The sequence below is a fragment of the Juglans regia genome, chromosome 6, assembly GCF_001411555.2.
Source record: "Juglans regia cultivar Chandler chromosome 6, Walnut 2.0, whole genome shotgun sequence".
Classification (NCBI taxonomy): domain Eukaryota; kingdom Viridiplantae; phylum Streptophyta; class Magnoliopsida; order Fagales; family Juglandaceae; genus Juglans; species Juglans regia.
The window spans coordinates 9451762-9472031 of NC_049906.1; the positions used below are offsets into that span (position 1 = coordinate 9451762).

The 20270-nt window shown below is 36.0% G+C and overlaps 1 long non-coding RNA gene across 1 annotated transcript; it reads left to right on the forward strand.

The window, feature by feature from the left end:
• The first annotated feature begins 10768 nt into the window (after positions 1–10768).
• LOC109020416 lies at positions 10769–11413 on the forward strand. The gene is made up of 2 exons (XR_002000923.2): positions 10769–11121; positions 11217–11413. It is a non-coding gene; the product is annotated as an uncharacterized LOC109020416 (long non-coding RNA).
• The last annotated feature ends 8857 nt before the right edge of the window (positions 11414–20270 follow it).

Below are 20270 nucleotides of genomic sequence, written 5' to 3' on the forward strand. Positions count from 1 at the left end.
AACCGGAGGGAAGAATTCATAATTTCAATACAGCAATAGAAAACGTGAAAGAACAGCTCTGTTTCCTCACTGCATCCTCGTCATCGTCTTTGGGTCTCCTGTTTCCTCACTGCGTTGTCGTCGTCTTTGGGTCTCCCGTTTCCTCACTACGTTGTAGTCGTTAAACAACCTCTAAAATCCAAATCTCTTAGAGAAATACAAGAAACAGGAAGAAGAGGGAGGAGTGGAACTTTGGAGAATATACAAGAGAATTTGGAGGAATGATGGATGTGTTGAGCTCATGGGATGCACTTCGCAAACAGGTCTGATTTGTTCTCCTCCTTTAATCATTCTCTTTAATTCTACTTAATTGCTGGGAAATATATAATAAGGAAGTTCGGAACTCTGCGAGTACAGATGTTTAAACATCGATTGATTTGGAAACTTTCGTCAATATCTTGCAAAAATACTAATATTGTTCTCTTTTCTATTGGTTTGATTTGCTCTCTTTTCTGTTACTTTGTATAGCAGTCGAGTTCAGTTTAAACATGTTTCTTGCAAATATTTCCCCAATTCCTTGAAATACGGAGATGATTTCCACAAAATTTTATTTATATCCCTCCTGTTTCAAATGCTTTTCTAAAAACCGATGTTACGGTGTTTGAACTGTATAATATTGGATAGTAATCTGATCAACTTTATTAAAAAATAATGTTACATATCATTATACAAATACTATTAAAAGATTAATAATCAAAGAATGAAAACACAGTTAAGGAACCCACGATTTACAAATTGCATTGTTACAACTTGAACTTATAGTTACACATTACATTGCATCCATATTGGATGGAAAACAAATGCCTATGCACAAGTAAATTCTATGAACAAGGCAGACTCTCTTGACATCATCTTTGTTTTGTTTCGGAGTCAACACACATGATCACCTAGGAACTATTTTGATGCATCCTCCAGGATAAAATGACGGTTCTATCACCACTGATTTTGATGCATCTAGATGATTAATTCGACATGTTCTGAGAAGAACTTCTAGGAGCTCCTCCTGCGTGTTGCCCTGCAATTTTTTTATTGGGGTTATAGCAAAGCAATCTTGCCCAAAACAATTCACCAAATGATTGCACCTCATGCCTTATTCATAATCTTAGTCACATCCAAATGACACTTTGCCTAACGACATATCTAACACTATATTTGAGCGTCGGAGAAAACAAATCTATTTCGTTCTTTCTTTCTCTTGTTTTTATTGAGGGTGGTAATCAATGGCATTATAATCAAGAAAGCACATAGATCAAAGAGAACCTGTGGTTGGAGGAAACCCGTAGCCCCAGAATATAAGCTAGCTTTACATGATGTGCTAACTTTCTTTGTATTGACAAATGTAAATAGAGTGTTGGGTTGCAATGAATGAAATCAGAAATACCAGCATGATTTGCAGTGGCAAACTTCGGGCGGGGCATAAAGGGTCACCCATTAGGTTAGTGACAAGCAAAGGCTTGCCCTGCTGCTCCACTTCACACTGCCTTTCCAACTCCTCCACTACCATCTTATCTCTCTCTTCATCATACTCTCTTACCACCACTTCTTCGTCAATGAGCTTTGTAATGAAAATATCAGTTAATTTAAAATAATTTTTCCCACGAAAATAATGTTGATCGAGTGCTTGACCGACTAAACATGGTTTCTTCCCAACACTCTGTTTGACTATCCATGATCCTTGATAAATTAATTGAAACCAATGCAAAATCAGAAGAATATGGCCAACCTGCTTCCAGAGGAGGGGAAGAAGACGACTTCGTGGCTCGGAAGATCTAGGGAAGACGGGGAGAGACAGAGATTCATCGGCTTCGTGTGGGTCTTCAGACATTCGTCACTTCGGGAAGACGAAGGGAGGGGGGATTTTGTGGGGTAAGGGCTTCAATTTCATTGGGCTTAGGGTAGGGATTTCATGTGGAAGACAATGGGAGGGAAGACGGCTTTGATTTCGTAGGGCTTAGGGCAAGGCTTTCATGTGGAAGACGAAAGAAGGGAAGACAAAGCATCGATTGAGTTCGTCGGAAAAACGAAGGTAGGGAGAGAGAGCTGGACTACTGAATGAGTTCGAGGGTTGAAGATGATTGAAGGGAGATCAAGGGGTTCGGGGGGCAATCCAGGGCTGAAGGAAAAAATATCAAAATGAGTCATTTCATTTTCCACGGGGGCAACAGTTCCACCGCGGTGCCCCCTCGCAGTTGTCAATCGCATTTTTGTTCACTCTTATATATCAAACTCTTAACTCTTATTGAAAAAGAAGCTCACTTACGACGATGGATTTTCATAGTTATATCCTTTGACTCTTGATGGTACTTACAAATAAGCCAAAAACCAAGCTGAAGTCATAATTAATGACTTATCCAATAAGAATGCTATTACGATTATAATTAATCGAACATGAATTAATGTTTGCGAATTCGGGATAGAAATTTCAGTAACGCATCGATCTGCTAAGTAATTTATCACGTTCAAATTCTAAAAGTGGTAAATCTTGTTAACATGATGAAGATTTGATGACATGAAAACTGATAAACGCCAAATTAATAAAATCGGCCAAGTCATTTTTTATCCACTAGTTTGCATGGCAGTAAAGGCCGTCTGGTCCAAACATTCTGCATCCATTAAAATTATTGCACATGGAAAAAGAAAATGAGATGTAGTACTTACTACTCATGTACAATATTCGTAGGTCCTGACAGACAGAAAATAGTAGTAACTATAAAGAAAATAGCAGGAATCGCCAAACCCACACGAGGGGAGAGATCTAGGGTCCTACTTATGACTATGATTGGCTGCGTACGTATTGCTTTTACAATATTCTTCTTTAGTGGTGGGATCAAATACTTAAACCATTTATCCCAAAGCCACACAAGGGGCGGGAGAGATCGATCTAGATCAGTCCTCAACATGAAATGAATTAAAGAAAAAACATTTATGCCTCTTTTATTTTTGCAGATGAGATGAGATGAGATTAATTGAGATAAAAGCTAAAAAAGTTGAATAAAATATTATTTGGAATATCTATTTTTAATATTATTTTTGTTTTAAAATTTGAAAAGGTTAAATTATTTATTTTATTTTGTATAAGAATTTGAAAAAATTGTAATAATTAAATGAGAAGAATTGAGATGAGTTAATTGTGAAAACAAACGAGACATAAAGGTTAAGAAAACAGCATTTATATCTCCATACAGTTGGTTAAAGGATGCAAAATGTTTGGGCCACTTTGCCGATGCCACAATATTGCATAATTTGATGCTGTTTGTCCATAGCTAGATTTAGTAAGTTCTACACTTTTGTAACAAGAGATCAGGAAATCAATCAACTTCAACTCTTCTATTTATGAGCAATGCTATATACAGTCTCTATTTGAGGACTATAATATAAGTTTAGGTAATATTATCTTTAAAATTACAAAACTATCCCTCATAAAATGATGATATTTCTCATTTAATAAAGGGTCTGCACAATTCCACATCTCAGTTTTAAAATTTTTGTAAAATTAATATATAAATTTTTAGAAATTCGCAATTATAGGTGCCTTTGATTGGCTGACACGTCTCATACTAGTGCCACGTTGCAATCCTCTCGTTAATTATGTAACGAGAGGCGAACGGAGTTAATTATATAATTGCGAGTTTTAGTGTGATTTAGATATCAAAATATACAAAACTAATCGTAAGAGTAGGAATCCATCATGCAATCAAGTCATCATATCATCATTCACAGCCATCCCAAAATAAGTTGTTTTCTCTCTCAATTACAAAATATTAGTTGAGATATTTAGGTCTAGTCTTGGAGATGTTTATCCATTGCACGTAGATCATATTACGTACAAAAACATGAGTACTTGAGCTAGCTATTCTGTAGTTGTGTCCCGTTAACAAGCCGCCAGAGAGAATATATAATATAATGGCTTACCAGATTTAATTATATCCACTTGTCATCTTCAAGAATCTGAAGACAGGAATGCATCGATCTGATGACGAAAAAGCCTCCCCCACATGCATGACTGATCAAAAAGTCGAAAGAAAACTAGAAGATTAAGATTCGTACCAGACCAAATAGCTTACAGATATTATAACTAATACAATTATTTTATCTTGAATGCAGAATCTTCCTGTACTAATTGATATGCATGCAAATGGAAACAAGAATAATCCTCATCGACCAGATCAGTACTGCAAAACATAATATATATATACATGATCTAGTACTGCTAAATTGGAACAAATTAACCTGCTCTCATAATTCCAGAAAATAATGCATTTTTGATAGAGAATCATGATCATGATCTATATCCGGGTAATTAGCAAATGGCATGTGAAGAATATGTTAGCCATGATATTTAACCAACGTTGAGAATATAATCTACCACACGTAGAGACCTAACGTCATCGCTCTTGCGAAAAAATCTTCTCTAAAAAAAGCATTTCTATTGTTGCGGCTTCTGTTCAACACTCGTTTGAGCCATAGAACATGGGTAAAGACCTACACCCCTTTACACGTACAAAAGTCACATGACTTTCGCTATTGATATTGATTCATTTTATCAGAGTGGGACCCCATCAAGGATCAATTAAGATAAGTTGGAATAAATTGCATGTATTTGAACTGAAAGGGACACAAGGTTTCTATATAAACCCTAGGGTGGAATGCTCAAAAACCAGACCACAAAAGAGTACCGTTAAAAGCCTTGCCACCTTACCCTAGACGCAAAGAAGTTCGGCCCCGCCCTTTCGACACCATGGTTCGATATCTAAATAAGTCCTATGCTACCGGTCTTACTGAGGATCAGGTCAAGGGAATTTTCAAGCGATATGACGCCAATGGTGATGGTATCCTCAACAGGGAAGAGATAAGGAATGCATTTGCATCCCTCGGCTCTAGATTGCCAGGCTTTCGAGCCTACCGTGGGTTGCACCATGCCGATGCCAATGGAGATGGACTCATTGACGAAGAGGAGCTGAAGGCTCTGGTCGAATATGGAGCGAAAGTTGGATACACCATTAAGTAGAAAACCAAGTACGACGTCGCTTTAATAAAGTTCTTCTGGTTTCATGAACTAAAATATTGTATGTGCTTATGATCTATATATATAACCTATATAGTACGATGCTGAGCCACGAAGAAGCAAGCTGTCCTTTGGATCGGTAGTATTTCAGCCAAATTAATAATATTGTACGTATGTGACTTAGCCATGTACATAAGCTTGCTTTCTTTCCTGTCGTTTTATGCACGTTCTAGGCCCTTCCTCGTAGTCATGATCTATCTTATATCCCAATGGTAATAACAAGTATTAATTAATATTAGCGTCTATCCTTAAACATGGAAAATGTTGGAAAAATTCGTCGTACTTATGTATTGAAGATTGGCAGATATCTTTATCTTCTCTGAAGTACATTCATCGAATTTTGCAGCATGATTGTGTGAATGATATCCTCTTTTCTTTTTTCTTTTTTCTTTTTTTTTAAAAAAAAAAAAAAACAGGAGATGATTTAATTTTATTTGTGAAGAAATAAGAATGAAAAGAATAATAAATTAAATTTTTATTTTCACTTGTAAATGATCTTGGTCACCGGATATGATCTTTTGGCAAGTAATTTAATGGGACGTGCATCGACTCCAAAAAAGTTAGTATTAGTTTGGAATAACCATTAAAATGATTTTCAAGTCTTGCCATACAATAATTAATTAGATGATATCATTCAAACTAACGATGTACAAATCCATAAATTTGTTTCATGCAAGCTTTATTTCAATCTTTACCGATTCCTTTGATATTACCTAGCAAAACCAAGCTCTTCTCTACCTCCAACATGATGAAGCGGCTCATCAACTTATATGCAAAATTAGGTTTTCATGTCAAATTATTTGTCTAACAAAAAACAACACATGAGGTACCACACAGATCATTAAGCACCCAAAACTTGAGACTTTTACACACGTGCGCACAATTAATATGGCACCGAGTTATGAACAACCCATTTCCAACACTACATAGAAAACAACATAGATAAAAGGAAAGGCTAAACACGTGGATTCAGCATCCAAAACCCGAGACCAACAACACTTTGGGTTAAGGTACTACGTGTATTAACCCTCACAACTGGTTCATTTCAAGAGATATTGAAACCAAAAAAAAAAAAGTTTCGTAACAATCATAGTCAAGTACAACAGAAAGTGAGAAAAATCACATATTTGCTTTTTAAATAAAAACTTAGATTCACAAATCACATAGGGTTTCTGCCGCCATCGCCAACTGTTACCAATCACTGTAAGCTCCACTTCTTCCCAACCTTATATTTTCGCCATATTTGCCTCCACCAAATTATTCCACTATAACACACTGTTATGTTCAGACGTGTTGAGTAGATCTTTGTTTCCCTCCTTTGTGCTCCTCCCTAACAGAAAGAGCTACAGTCAGACCTTCCACCTCTCGAAATCCCTTTTTAATTTTCTATCTCACGTTCATGCTTAATTTGATTATCAAATTTTTGTCCCTCTATGTAGTAACCCGCACACACACACACACACATTGATTTTCTCTCACCCTGAGAGGAACCGCCATGACCAGCATCTTAGGACAAAGCGTGATACGATCATCCTGAAAATTACCTTTGTGATTGTAAATGGTTCTCAAACTAAATTTAAAATACTCGTGGTTGAAAAATTGCGAATATGTGATTTGTGCAGTCTGGTTGTGAATGGTGACTAAATAAATTATAAGCGTTTTGGTAATTGTAGCATTGGTTGTGTATCTATAAAGTGGCCAAGGGTCGTGAAGCGTTGGGATTAAAATATGTAGTTGGTTATGATGTTGAAAATTGGCTTACAGTATTTAATGTGTTTAATGGTATTACATGTTTAGAACTGTTGATATGTCATACACTAATAAATTGTTGTATGCTGTTGACATTATAACTGTTACTGTTGTTAATATTCTGAAATTGTGCTTTGGTTGTATATAACTTGGAATTGGAAAAACTGGTGGTTTTTGTGTCAAATAATTTTGTGGGTGCGTGTGTACGATGATCCCAAGCCCAAATGGGGCATTATATTGGTGGATCTCCTCTAGTCACTTGGGAGATATAGTCGGGTGACAATGGGCTCGGGCGAGATGATAATACTCTCGAGTCGACTCCATTGCATCTCTACTAGTGGAATCTAGAGGATGCCTGGTCGCGAAAGCGCCCAGGACAGTGCTAGACATCGCTCGTTATGAAGTCATATGTACGATCCTTACCCATAGTGTGATGAAAGGATTTAGAGTGTGCAGATGGTTCATAGGGGAGACCATAGTGCATACCTTAATCTAAAACGGATGCTTTCAAATGGGTGTGTGGTATCTTGTGTGAAAAATGGATATATACTTGTGTTTGGAAAAATTCACAAATGTTATAATTCCTCTAAATTTTTATTTTGTATAATTCCATATTTTTCCACCAGCTTGTATTCTGAGTCTTAGTTTTGATTTCACTTATTGAAATTTTGTGAAATCTCACTATGATTTTCCCACCAACTGTTCCTCGAGACTTTGACGTAGAGGATGGGTACGTATTACTACATACCTCACATATAAGATCAAAATATTCCCTTTGCATATATAGAGGAACCAGCATAATTCCCATGTAACAACTCCAACTCTTCCTCTTGATACATACATACATATATATATATGTGCGCGGGCGCGGGCGCGGGCGCGGGCGCGTGTGTATATATATATATACTTCTTTGTCGTGATGAGAAATATTAGTCCACCATCCAAATTTATTCCAAAGCCATATCCTAATTTAATGGGAGGAAATGAATCGAAAAGTATAGATAAAATAAAAAATAATAATAAAAAAAAGGGTAAGAAAAAAGGGGAATTGATCTTATCTCGGGCTTCAGCTTTTGGCTAGGTAGCTCCTGAATCGAATCTCAGTCTTCAGCTATTGGTCCAGTAGCCCTTTTGATCCAGTCATGATCAGATGCTGCAATATTGTATTCTAATTAATTTGAAGCTTTTCAGAATAATTTCTAAATCCACTTTTGCACTTTGGGTACAGATTGTTGTTTATTTTGCGTACAATAAATGGAAAATGCTTGGGCCAACGAGGTGGTCCCAAGACATTTTTTGGACATTTTTTTTTCTTTTTTACTTTTTACTTAGTGATTGAATAAATATTTGTTAAAAGTATTTTTTAATTATGATATGATTTTTTAAAACAAAAATATTTAAAGATATCAAAAAAATATATGAAAAAATGTCAAAAAAAAAAATGCCAAATGATGTTATCGGGATCAGGTTACACCCTCGGTGAGTGTAGTACCGTCCACAACAAATATACTACTATTTCATGATGATCAACAGTACTACAAAGGGATTTTCGCCACTTGACAAAGCCCATTGGGCCTCGGCCCAATGCCTGGCCCAAGGGTCACCAGGACAATACAAGGAGCAAGGTGTCTACCAGGAAAATGAGTTGAGAAACCGATAGGACAGGTCAGCCTGACATTGTACAACCGTGTTATGAACTTGGGAACTTGCATAGGATACAACAGGAAAGGCGAAAGACCCTTGATCCATTGAGATCAAAACATCTACGACTCACAAAGGATAAAAACAAGGTCTGGAAACACGCTGCATTAATGGTGCCATTACCGAGTTACATGTCACATTTATGGTGCCGTCATAGAGCCACACCGTATTAAAGGATTGTGACAACAAAAATAGTAGGAGGGGCACGAACTCTACGGAGACAAACAAGATCTGCACCTCCCCAACCCACGGTATAAATAGCAAGCTCCAGGTACGAGAAAGCTCTCTAATCCCTAAACGCTTTCACTTATTTACAAACTTCTAAGAGAATTTACGAACTTTAACATCTGAGACTCCGGACCCCAAGGCTGCCCTCTCCTAGTTGTTTTCCTTCATATCTTTTACAAGCCCATTTCAAAAGACCTGAGTTGTCGGACCCTGGCCCAAAAGTGTGCGAAACACGATATTAACAATGATGTCGTGTGTGGGATCCTTTTTAGATCTTGTGTGTAGTTTGCGCACCTGAGACAAGCCGTTCTAGAGAACTCGAAAGCTCGCCAATATTACCAGTGACATGGAAGTTAACCAATAGAAGAACCAAGTTCATGGGAGTGAAAAGGGCACAGTGGAAGAAAGCTATGCACACACCCGCAAAGAGATGCCTACAAACAGCGGGGTAAGCAAGGCATATCCTGCGGAGGATGCCAGCACCTTACCGCCAGCTCCCGATTGCAAGGAGTTCATAAGTGAAGTCCGAGATGAGCAAGGGCTCAAGAAAGTGAAACCAATCGAGCCATTGGAGCTCATCCTTCTCAACCCAAATCGACCAGAAGTCGGGGCAAGGATTAGCAGCGAAATGACAACTAAAGCCCTGAGTACCATGCAACAACTTCTCACCAAGCACTAGGATGTGTTTGCCTGGAGCCATGAGGATATACCTGAAATGGCGACTGAAGTCATACAACACAACCTTAGTATAGACCCAAAGGCCAAAGGAGTGAGGTAGAAGCATCGAAGTGTTAGAGCAGAAAAGAACATTGCCATAGCTGAGGAAGTGGACCGTCTACTGAGTGCATGATTCACAGTTTTCCATGATGGGGTGTACTTTTTTATAAAAGACCAACACCATTTATACATATGGGCTTGTATATATCCTTATTCTTTTATCAAAATAGAACAATGAGAATCCAACTATTTCCATCTATCTCTCTCTGCACAGAACTTAGATGGAGTTGTTTCCATCTATGGTTTATTCTCCCAGCTTGGAGACCATCCTTTTCGGTATTTGCAGAAGAGGAACAAAGAATCCACATAACAAAACAATAACTTTTTTGGACAAACTAAAAGCAGAACAAATTCTTTTAAAGTGATGAGCATCAATTTAATAAAACCCACGCCGTTTCTGATCCATAGGATTTGAAAGTATTATTAATGGTACTAATAATTAAAATTTAAATAAATTATTTACATCATGGATTTATTATAAAAGTAATTACACTGCATTAATTACAACACCAGGAATCGCCAAACTCCATACATACTACAGCTTATATATAAGTAGCTAGCTATGATTTCTTGCATACATATATATATATATATATACATATACATATATATATATATATACATATATTGCTTCTGCAGTATTAATTCTTCTCTCGTGATGGGAAATAGTCAACATCCAAAGCCATACAGGCAGATCAGAGAAAAAAGGGATTCATATCATGATCATCTGTACGTATGGGAAATGGTTAAAGCTGGATGGCGCAAATAATCACGCACGGGACGCGGTACGAATTAATTTATATGCATGCAAAAGGAAATAATTAGACAAATCCTCGTCGACCTGCAGAGTGCAAAACATACTAGTTTATTAATAGTTGGTTATAAACTGAATTTTGCATATAATAATGCATAACGTCATCGCTCTTACGAAAAAATATTCTCTAAAAAAAGCATTTCTATTATTGCGGCTTCTCTTCAACACTCCTTTGTGCCATATATATAGAACATGGGTAAAGACCTACATCCCTTTACACGTACGTACAGAACTCATACTTTCACTATTAATAAACTTGATTCCTTTTATCAGAGTAGGACGGCCCGGCCATCAAGAATCAAGATAAGTAGGAATAAATTGCATGCATGTGAATGGGAAAGGGACACAAGGTCTCTATATAAAGTACCCTAGGGTTGAATGCTCAAAAACCAGACCACAAAAGAGCCTTAAAAGCCTTGCCACCTCACCCTAGACGCAAAGAAGTTCGGCCCCGCCCTTTTGACACCATGTTTCGATGTCTTATACCAAAGTCCTCTGGTACTGGTCTTACTGAGGATCAGATCAAGGGAATTTTCAAGCGATATGACGCCAATCGTGATGGTTTCCTTAACAGGGAAGAGATAAGGAATGCATTTGCAGCCCTCGGCTCTATAGGGCCAGGCTTTCGAGCTAAACGCGGGTTGCACCATGCCGATGCCAATGGAGATGGACTCATTGACGAGGAGGAGCTGAAGACTCTGGTCGAATATGGAAAGAAAATTGGATACACCATTAAGTAGAAAACCAAGTACGACGTTGCTTTAATAAAGCTCTTTTCGTATCATGAACTAAAATAATGAATGTGCTTATCTATATATATAACATATATAGTTGCAACTTCAGGTTCATAAAGTACGATGCTGAACCAAGAAGAAGCAAGCTGTCCGACGGCAATATTTAAGCTAAATTAATAATATTGTATGTGTCTTAGAGATGTACGCTCGCTTTCTTTCCAGTCCTTGTATGCACGTTCTAGGCCCTTCCTCGTAGTCTTGATCTATCTTATATCCCAATGGAAATAACAAGTATTAATTAATACAGTTCTTCTCCATGTAACCGACGGTGGGGAACTGCCAGGTAATTTGCTGACGTGGCTTTATGCTATATCAGCTGATATATTTATAAAAAAAAAAAAAAACAGCAAACAAACAAAAAATCAAAAGAAGAAATAGGAGAGAAAGTGTAGATTGGCTGGGCAAGTGCTGAACTTCACGGTTTTGTAATCTTGCCTGAGCCTCCAAGCTTCAAGAAAGCTCTTTATGGTGCACCCATCTATGCTCCAAACGACGACCATCCCAACAAAAACCAAAACTGTCAGCACCCCAAAATGCCAATGAAGCAAGGGACTCGACCTTGTTCACGTACTGCATGCAGCTCATGCAAAACACAATACAGAGCAACGTAATGAAGACGTTTCCACAGCAGAGCAAACCCACGAGGACTCACGAGCACCACCCAGAATATTTACCTCTGCAGCAAATCATCCGTTGTAGTGCTATCTTTTTACGTGCCTCTGTGCACTGACCATGTACGTGCCTCAGTGCACACACTTGCCAATTCTGTTATACAGAATATTCCTTGTAGACTTCTTGTATAAAACAGAGGCTCTGCCTCATTGTAAAGATGCAGAAAATATATATGTATGTGGCTGTTTTAGCAGACCTTAGTATCAAGGGATTCAAAGATAGGGAATTCACTGCCTTCTCCAGCATTTCCAACCACCGTCACTACCACAACAACAACAAATTGAACAAATCCAGAAAAAGAAAGAACAAAACAACAAACAGTACTTTTGCCGATAACAATAGAGTCTCCTTCCAGCAGCGAATCTGAGGGAATGAAGGTTACTGACAGTGGAAAGTGCTAAGGATGGTTCCTCTTGTATGGGGAAATCATGCTTGTGGGGAAGACAAAGGAATGGAAGTCTGAAACGTGGGGAAAGAAATTTGTTTTGGGCGAAAAAGGAAATGGCGCCGTTTTCAGTTCTTTAACGATGTACAAATGCACCATAAAATAGTTTCATGCAAGCTTTATTTCAATCTTTACCGACTCCTTTGATATTGCCTAGCACGACCAAGCTCTTCTCTACCTCCAACATGATGAAGGCTCCTCAACTTATATGCAAAATTAGGTCATATGTCATGTCAAATTATTCGTCTAATAGAAACAACACATGAGGTACCACACAGATCATTCAGCACCCAAAACTTGAGACTTTCACACACGCACAGTTATGGCACCGAATTATGAACAACCCATTTCCACCACTACATGTGGCACTCTCGACCTCCACGTATGATTTGATGGAAGTCGTGACACTGGGATGAAGACCACATGGGTCATACACTCCATCGCCATGTGCAAGTGTGTGCAAACATTCAACATGTGTACAACATAATTAACGTAGCTGAAAAAATATTAGACAGTCGAAAACTAAGCACCAGAAACTTTAAATTGATACAATCTGAAACAAAGTCCTCCAAGTGGTTAATACAGTCATCCGACTGAAATAAAAGAATGGAGAAAAAGGTCCAATAACAAAATAACGCGAAAAAGCCCAGGGCCATCACTTCTTAGGTGGGGCTAGTCCCTCCTGCTCGTATCTCTCATTTGCATCAAAGTCTACGTGTAACGCCCCGTTCCAAAAAGTCCGGAGAGTTAACTCATATCACCTTATAATCAACTCTAACAAAGCTAAAGTACCTCCAAATTCAAGAATATATATTTCCAAAACTTCAAATCAAACGTAAATACTTCAAATTAGTAAACTATATAAACCCATTTATCCAATCTTCAATCAAACAACCCAAATAAAATATCAACTCTTCTTCATGTCTCAAATAACAAATTAGAATAAGATAAATTTGACATAAGTCTCCATAACCATCTAAATCCATTGAAGACAACTTAAGAAAAATATAAATAACTTCCAACACCAGCATTAATACCACGAGGTTCCTAACAACAATTCATTGCAAATCTTCTCCATAAACTCTAATACTGATCATCAGCTGAACCATCAATGTCATCTGAAATATTATGAAGATTAAAGGGTGAGTTATCAACAACTCAGCAAGCAGAGAGCATATACTAGCATGTAAACATGAGTATTTATAAAAGTTGATAAATAGAATAAAACATTTTCTTTCAGAATGCAGAAACAACATATTTGTTTTCGTAATGCATAAACAAAACTTAGTACGAAAACATTATAGGGAAATTTCCAGAAATAAACTTATTCCCAAAAAGAAAATTCATTGGCATTTCCAAACTGAAACATTATAATCATATCATCTCTTAGCATCACATCGGGACAAATACCATGTTTAACCCCCGTGGTAGGGTTATCAACCACCATTATACACGTGGTTGGGCCGTATACCATGTTTTACCCCCGTGGTAGGGTTATAAACCACCATTATACCAGTGGCAAGGCCGTATACCATGTTTCACCCCCCTTGGTAGGGTTATAAACCACCATTATACCTGTGGCTGGGTCTTAACAGAAAATAGAATAGATATCATCGAAATCAGATCACAATCATACACAGAATCAGAACTTCATGCCAAGGTTTTCAGATGACACATCATATCCAAACAAAATACTTAACAGCTTTAGATCACTTCACATGTTCGAGATAAACAGAGTCAAAATATTTTCATTTGTTCATAACAAAACTTTTATGGTCATTATAATTTGTTCATGCTATAAAATAGATATTATATAGAAATTAAACAAAATTTAGGAACTATAAGAAAAAAAAAATTGGAGAGAGGCATTTCTAGGTATATTGAAATTTTAGAAAATTTTAAAAAGTATATGGAGATTATAAATTTTTTTGGGGGGGGGGGGGGTTCATTTTCTATATTTATAAAACTATATTGAATAAAATCTTGGAATCTTATTTTGAATTTTCCATAAATTGGGCCCCCTCAAACTAAACGTGGTCCAGCTACTGTTCTTAATCATTAAGTAAAAAAGAAAAATAAAATAAAAAATTCAAATACATGAGCAGTCAAAATGAGGAGGCAAACTCAAGCGACATATCAGTATTTTTTTAAAATATATATATTTAAAATAAAAAACAAATAAAAAATAAAAACAGTTTTTCAACTTTGAACTTGGGGTCAGCCGCATGCAATTATTACAACTTTAGAAAAAATCTCATCTAATCTCATCTCATCTCATCTAATCATTACAACTTTTCCAACTTCTAATACAAAATAAAATAAACAATCGAACTTTTTCAAATTCTAAAATAAAAAATAATATTAGAAAATATATTTTAATAATACTTTATTCAACTTTTTAACATTAATTTCATCTCATCTTATCTTATCTCTAAAAATAAATGAGCCTTTAAGAGTTCGGAAAGGGAGTAGGGGTCCTAGAAAGGACAGTCCATCAAAATATATTCCTTCTAATTATCCTTTAGTGGGACCCCTTCAAGATGTAAGATAAGTTGGAATAAATTTAGTATTGTCATCTGTACAGAAATAGATACCAATTAAGTCTATATAAACCCCTAGCTTGTGTACAACATGATCTACACCTCGCCCTATACCCGGAGAACTCCTTGTCACAAAATGGTACGAATTCTGCCAATATTTTCTGATCAATCAAAGTCCCTTACTGCAAGCCTTACTGAAGAGCAGATCAAGGAGATATTCAAGCGCCATGATGTCAATCATGACGGCCTCCTCAGTAAGCAAGAGCTAAAGAATGCATTTGAATCCCTCGGCTCTAGAGGCCCCGGTTATCGAGCCAGCCGTGGGCTCAACCATGCCGATGCTAACGGCGACGGATACATCAATGAGGAGGAGCTGAAACGTCTCGTAAAATATGCAGTACAACTTGGATACACCATTAAGTAGGAGCGCGCAGTACTCCATGAAATATCATCATGTACAACATTATAATAACAAAGGTGTAGTACTATATACGATCATGAACTAAAAATAATGTATGGTAGTAACAATCTAGCTAGTAATAATTATGTACTCTATATTTTGTGTGTGTTGAAAATAAAATCGTCGTAAAAAGCCTTTAATTGTAGCAAATTTTGCATTGCTGCAGCCTTTTTACATCAAGTTTCGAAAATGGTCTTTTGCAGCGATTTTTTTACTTTTTACAAAGGAAAATTTGCCGCAATATTAAACTGGCCTTTTGCAGAGATACACCGAGCCATTACACAACTCAAAGCTGATCGGGTAAAAGTTAAAGAATTGATCAAGAAAAACATGATTTGTCAGCAAAAAAGAAAGAATATTAATTGGGAATAAAGAAAGGGAAAAATTCCTAGTTATCTTAACTGCTAGATCTTTTCTTGGTAACAATATGTATTGAATTTCATATAAATATATAGTTGGAACTCAATAAAAGTTACCAAAAAAAGAAAGAAATTTAATCGAAGTACTTGCATGCAGCAGCTAGTCGTGTATAAAGATCATAATCTCTAATTATTTTATGTTGATAAAGAAGAAAATTTAATACCCAAAAGAAAATAAGAGAGTAAAATTACCAAAAAATCCGTTATTTTCTCCATTAAATGATCTTGGTGATCACAAGCTGGTATATATATGATGTTTAGCATAACATTCAAATGATTCTCAAATTTGACGATGCAATATTAATATTAATTAATATGAATATATATAGTATATATTATTAATCAAACCGACTAATGCTAGCTAGCTCCATATATGAAGTATTTTTTCTCTATTGATTTTAAAAGGTAATGTCAAGTAATATAATACATCACCGAATAAGCCCCATTGTTGTCTAATATCATCACTTTGGGAAATCATGCATATATGCTTCAAATATATATATATATATATATATAATTCATGAAGGGTTATCTAAAATTCATGAATTATATATATATGCTATAAAAAGATGATCTCCAAATTAGCAGGGGCTTTTCGTAATTAAAGCCTTCACAAAAATCACTCTACATGCACCCTCAAAAAATTTAATATTGAATCCAAATTAAATAACAAATATCAATATCCATAATCAGACGAATCACACACACACACACACATATATATATATATATATATATATATATATATCCCAAGCTTAATTTCGGTAAACCTCATTAATGGATCAATCACTCATGTTGGAACTGAGGCCTTGTAATTGTTCTTTAAAATCTCTCTATATTTAATATTTTCTTGTTTTTCGCTCTTTCTCAATATTTTCCAGCGTAAAAGATATATGGATTCTAGGAAACGAAAGCTACCGAACAAAAAGAAAAGAAATAGCTACTTCACAACATGCAGGTTCGAAAGAGTACATCCAACGTCAGAACTCATGAATTAGCTTGGCCAGGAACAACAAAAAATCAATTTGCAGAGATCTATAAAATGCAAATATCATATATATATTAATATACTCTTGCAGGGCGCAATACTACCTTTGCTACAAGAGAAAATGCTTTTCTTAGACGAAAGCTTTTCCTCCGGAAAAATATATTTTTTATCGTAAAAATGATTTTGCAAAGAAAATGACTTTAATCTTAGGAAGACAAGTTTGGTCAAGATCAAAACATTTCCATTATATATATATATATATATATATATATATATATATATATATTATATATATATATATTTATATATATGTGACTAGCCCTTCCTTATGTCATAAAAATATGCATGAATTCTTGACATGTTTTCAATATTTGTCAAGGAGGCTTCGATCATGTCCGGCCTGTAATAATTAATATTACTTATGCTTTGGTCTTGAAAGAATTTTACAAAAATAAACTGATCATAAAGTGACATAATTATATATTTAATGTGGTACGCCATCAGATTGTAATATTTCTTTTATTATAAAATAAAACTAACGTATCATATGAAATTATGTCAATTTATAAATTTATTTTTATGAAATTTTTTTGTCGCTTTAGCACTGCTGAATTAAATAACCCAAACCCATTTTAGACGTCACTCAATTTCAATCTTTTATAAGAATCTTTTATATGCTATTTATTATCTCGTTGAAACGTATCATGCAAAAATCATTAGTACTAGTACTATTACTTCCTGAATTTTGAACTGACAATATATATTACTGTTCTTCTTCTCTAATTTGAAGCAATATTTCCATCCCCACTGATTTTTATGCCTGCCAGCATGCAAAGCATGCGTGAAAGATATATCTTAGTAAATTAGTAATAGGCCAGCCGCCGTGAGCGTACGTAATAGATTATCTCAAAGCAAAGCACTTTTTCCAAGTAATTTATAATTAGCAGGCCATTTTTTCAGATCATAAGGGGTACGTAAGCATCACTACAACAGAATGTGTGTTTTGTGACAGAGGAAATTGTCACAAAAAAATGGCAAACCATCACTAAACATATTTGGTGACGGTTTGAAACCGTCACCATGACCGTCACCTAAAGTGCGTCACAGAAAACATTTGGTGACGGTTTACTGTTCAACCGTCACAAAAAATATTTTTAGTGACGGTTGGAAGTGTTCCGTTCAGTACAACGTTCGAACGTTCCTTTTTTTGTGACGGTTATGAACTGTCACAGAAAATCACGTTCGGACGTAAAATCAAACGTTCGGACGTTATACCCGACCGATTGGCGTTCGAATGAGAGAAGTTGACGTTTGTTGGATATCGTTCGAACGTATCATATTTACGTTCTAATGTTAATGCGTCCGAACGTTAATTACAATAAACGTTCGAATATTTGTTTGAATGTAAACGTAAATGTTCAAACATAGCGCGTTTAATGTTCGGACGTTATTTCGAATGTAAACGAAGGAGCGTCCGAATGCAAGTTCTTTGTTCGAACATTAGTCGGTTTAACGTTCGAACGATTCAATTGTATTTACGTTCGAACGTTTGTTATAGTGCGAACCAACGTTCAAACGATTTTTATTTACATTCGAATGTACAGATCAGAAATACTAATTTCATAAAATTTAAAAACAAAATACCAATTGTATCATATTACATACCCAATTAACAAGTAACAATGTCTTATAAAAGTACAAAATTAGATATTAAAACTAGTCAGAAATATTGATAAAATTTATTTCTTCTTTTTCCCTCGCCCACGGGGATTCTGTTGCAACGACATAACACGCTCCATTTGCACCATCATCTCTCGTTGCACTTGCTCTTGCACTTCACTGCGTATTCTTTCCTCCTGGTCTCTCTGTTGGTCCTGCAAACGCGTCTCTAAATGAGACTGTCGTTCTAAGAGAGACTCTAACTCTTGCTGTCTCGACCTCATATACTCATTCTCACGCCGTGCAGCTTCTAAATCTGCTGTAAGATTATTAATTTGTGAAGCCGATGAGGTTGAGGAGGATGAACATTTATGCTTGATAGATCGTCCCAAACCTCTTGCCATACTAGACTGCGGCCCGAGCACTTGGGTGAATATGTCTATGTCACTAGGAGAGGATTCCGCAGAAGTCGACTGCATCTCCAACATTTTGTTCTGCAATTTAAAAGGTAATGATCGTAAATAATTAGTAACGTATTAAAAGAAATAGAAATAAGAAATAAACTATTAAAATGTTCTATAAAAAATTTATTTAACAAAATTAACACTGCTTACATAATTATCTGCAGCGACAGGATCCATCCACTCACTATGCTCATTAGTGTGAGCAGCAGCATAGACATGAATGAGGGAAAAGTTTTCAGGATCATCACGTTTCTAACAAAGCGACAATATTAGCAATTTTAAAAAGATAATGTTAGTACTTATCAGAAAGAATATCAGGAAAATAAATGAATTCTATAATTTTTTAATTACCATTTTTTCAGCAAGACGGTGGAATGACCTTGAACCGGCACGATGGTGGACAGTCAGAACGGATCTATTCTGTGCATTTGTAGAACTCAAGTGCTACAAAATATATTAAAAATGTTAATTGTAATATGTATACATATAATGTATAAAACGAATATGAATGTAAATAATTAAAAGATATAAATGTAAAATACCTGATAATCTGGAGATGCGAAAAGATCACAACACTTTCTCAATCATCTAACTTCATCTGCTGAAAAGGAGACTGCGCAGCCTCTTCCAACGTCTCAAACTTCTTGAAGTGGTCATGACATCGTCCTTTGTGACGTCGGAATAGTGTAGCCATCAACTCATTCACGGTTCTCAAATCCTCGCTACGGCCAAAGTCGAGGTCGAATTCATCCTAACAAGGGAATCAGGTAAAAAATATAATATATTAATCTAAGTGAAAAAAATGTACTGAAAAGTAAACTCACCAGCACACGACTTCGAATGTGCTCCTTAATCTCATTCGGAACATCTCGCCATGAGCGCACATAAAATGGAGCATAAGCTCGAACTACTGTGCCAATATAGGAGGAAAGCGCTGCTGCACTATCATCCACTCCTCCAGTGGAATTATCAGGAATTGTGACCTTCAGTTTACCGTGCCTTCTATTTTTTTCAAGAGAGATTCCACGTGTATAGCCACGACCGCGACGTGCAGATGCATCAACTACATGATAATAATAGATATACTATAATTATAATTATATAGTTATTGAGAAAAAAGTATTAACTATATATATAATTATCAACGACAATATTTCCTTACTGGTAGGTGTCGACTGGCTGTTGTTCTCTTCTGTGTTAGCTTGATCTTCAGGAACGGATTCCTCGAGTGGGGAGTCCTCAATGGATTCAGGACTTGGACTTGGCGGAGGCACATTTCTTCGTTGTCGTTTTGGCGGCATTCTTTAAAATAATTAATTATATCAAAGAAAATTAATTAGAAGAAATTATGAAAATTTAAGATATTTTATAGTCACCTATATAAATAAAATATTTAGTACTTTTATTCTTCAGATGAATTTTCCATGCTTGTTTCAGAATCTCCATCAATAACATC